The following is a 3431-nucleotide window of genomic DNA, read 5'->3' as shown; positions in this document are numbered from 1 at the left end:
CCCTTGTGACAACAAAAGATCCCAAAATAATTTTCTTAATGGAAACTAAGGTTGAAAATTTTGCCTTGGACAGAATTGGTAGAAGAATACACTTTGCTAATCTATTTTTTGTCCCACGTGTTAATTTAGGTCGGGGTCTTGCTTTGTTCTAGAAGGCTGATGTGGATGCTAGGGTTCAGACCTCATCTGAGCGTCACATTGATGTTATTATTAACCAAGAAGCGGATGACGCCTGGCGGTTCACGGGTTTCTACGGAGACCCTGATACTGCCAGCCGGGAAAACTCCTGGGATTTACTTCGATCTTTAAGCCATCGGTTCAATTTGCCTTGGATGTGCATGGGCGATTTTAATGAGATTTTGTTTGCTAATGAGAAAGTTGGGTGGCTAGATAGACCGGAGAGGCAAATACAGGGATTCAGGGATGCTTTGGACTATTGTGCTTTGAAGGATTTGGGTTATACGGGGTTCCCATATACTTGGTGTAACAGAAGACCTGGTGACCAAAATACCTGGATCCGTTTAGATAGGGGTGTGGCGACTGTAGATTGGGTTCTTCAATTTCCAGCTTTTCGTATTCATCATCTGGATGCTTTTCACTCTAACCATAAGCCTCTCCTGCTTTGTTCAGACTCTGAATTTAAGCGGTTTTACAGGAAAGGCTGCCCCTTCCGATTTGAAGCCATGTGGTTAAAAGATAGCACTTGTGAAGAAGCAATAAAGCACTTTTGGGAGGGTGAGACCGACCCTAACATGGAATGGGGATTTAACAGGAAGCTTACGGCTTGCCAATTGAACTTGAGAGCGTGGAATAAGAATTGTTTTGGGCATGTGCGTAATACTTTGGCTAAGAAACTCAGGGATTTAAAGTGGGCTGAAGAGGAAGGTTGCTATGTATCAAATACAGGGAAGATTATCAGTTAAGGGATGAAATTCAGAAACTTAAATATTGGGAAGAAAGTATGTGGAAGCAACGGTCCCGCAATGCTTGGCTAAAGGAAGGAGATAGCAACACACGCTATTTCCATTGCCGAGCAAACCAAAGGAACCAACGAAACTTTATATCAGGTTTGGAGGATGGTGCTGGAGTGTGGGTGGAAGATGAAAGCCGATTGGGTGGTTTTTTTGAGGACTATTTCAGGACTATTTTTTCTTCTTCAAACCCTTCGGATTTTGACAATATTTTGCAGGGCATTCATCCAGCTATTACTAAGGAAGCAGCTGAGGTGTTGGGGCATGATTTTCATGCAGATAAGGTTGGGTTGGCGCTTAAACAAATGGCTCCCTTGACAGCTCCTGGACCTGATGGGTTGTCACCGGTTTTTTATAAATCCTTCTGGCATATTGTAAGGGAGGATGTCACTGCAGTGGTGCTTAAAGCCCTCAACACAGGTGTGGTTCCAGAATCCCTTAACTCTACTTTCATTGCTTTAATCCCTAAGATAAAGCATCCTAAAAAAGCTTCTGATTTTCGACCTATTAGCTTGTGCAACGTAGTCTATAAATTGATCTCAAAGGTTGTGGTTAATCGTTTGAAAAAAATTTTAACTACGGCTATCCCTGAATCTCAGAGTGCTTTTTTGTCTGGTCGACTTATAACTGATAATGTGCTTGTGGCCTTTCTTGTGGCCTTTGAAACTCTTCACTATCTTAAAAGGAAAACCCAAGGTAAGGTGGGTCATATGGCTCTTAAGTTTGACATGAGTAAAGCTTATGATAGGGTGGAATGGGAATTTTTGGAGAGAATCATGCGGCATTTGGGACTAGGTGACAGAATGGTGAATCTTATTATGTCTTGCATATCATCTGTTTCTTATTCCGTGCTCCTTAATGGTCAACCCGTGGGATTTATTAAACCGGAACGAGGTCTCCGTCAGGGTGATCCTTTATTGCCCTACCTTTTTCTCGTGTGTGCTATGGGCCTCCAAAGTTTGCTTCATTCAGCTGAGATGGAAGGGCATATCCAAGGGGTAGCTATCTGTCGGAATGGACCTAGGGTCTCTCATTTATTTTTTACTGATGACAGTATATTGTTTTGTCGTGCAAAAGAGGAGAAATGTCAGAAGATACTGGATATTTTGGCTATTTATGAGAAAGGGTCGGGGCAGAAAATAAATCGAGACAAAACTAATATTTTCTTTAGCTCCAATACCACTCCAGATATGAAGGATTGGATCCAAGCTACTCTGGGTGTTCCGGCCATTCGCCGGTATGAACAATACCTGGGTTTACCAGCTCTTGTGGGTAGGACAAAGAAACAAAGCTTTATTTATATTAAGGAAAGGGTGTGGAAAAAACTCCAAGGGTGGAAGGAAAAACTCTTGTCTCAGGCTGGTAGGGAAGTGCTCATCAAATCAGTTATTCAAACGATTCCCACGTACACAATGAGCTGCTTTAAACTCTCAAAAGGATTGATCAAGGAGTTGGAAATCATGATTCGCAAATTTTGGTGGGGTACAACGATGGGAACAGGAAAATTCACTGGGTTAAATGGGATAGACTTTGTGAGGCTAAGGAGGTTGGAGGTATGGGGTTCAAGGAAATTGAGAAATTTAATGATGCTTTGCTGGCCAAACAGGTTTGGCGGATGATTAATAATCTGGAATCTCTTTGCCATCGTGTTTTCAAGGCAAGATTTTTTCCAGACTATTCTATTCATGATGCAAGAAACTCTATTGTGGGTTCATATGCATGGAAGAGTATTTTGAGTGCTAGGGATGTTATTCAAAGGGGGATGGTGTGGAAGGTAGGGACGGGGGAAAGGGTGAGGATTAAGGAGGATAGGTGGTTGCCGGATAAAGCAAATAACTTGGTTATTTCACCGCTGTCCCAAGTGGCAGCGGAGAAAAAAGTTAGCTCTCTCATTGATCAGGACCAAGCTAGGTGGAATGAGGAGATGGTTCGAAATTTATTCCTCCCCCATGAGGCCAATTCAATTCTGGCTATACCGCTGAGTTTAAGGCAACCCCCTGATCGTATTGCCTAGAAATACACTCCCTCGGGTTTGTTCACAACTAGCAGTGCTTATAAACTAATTCTATCTTGTGAGTCCATGTCCAATGCAGGTAGCTCAAGTATCGAAAACCATAAGAAGTTCTGGAAGAGCCTATGGCAACTCCGGATGCCAAACAAAATCAAAAACTTTGTTTGGAGGGCGTGTAATGAGGCATTGCCAACAAAGATGAATCTGCACCATTGGCATGTCACAGATTCGGACATTTGCGACCTATGTGGAGAGTTTCCTGAGGATACCGTTCATGCTATATGGACATGCAAGGAGGTAGCTGGAGTCTGGTCGTCCTTGGATTGGTTTCACCAAGTTATCCCTGTTTAGCCCGTGAATTACAGAGAGCTGTTGGCCAGGTTTATGTGGAGAGTTTCCTGAGGATACCGTTCATGCTATATGGACATGCAAGGAGGTAGCTGGAGTCT

This window comes from Quercus robur, chromosome 9 (genome assembly GCF_932294415.1).
Source record: "Quercus robur chromosome 9, dhQueRobu3.1, whole genome shotgun sequence".
NCBI classification, from domain to species: Eukaryota; Viridiplantae; Streptophyta; class Magnoliopsida; order Fagales; family Fagaceae; genus Quercus; species Quercus robur.
The sequence above is the reverse complement of the archived record's forward strand: the minus strand, read 5'-3'. Positions refer to the sequence as shown.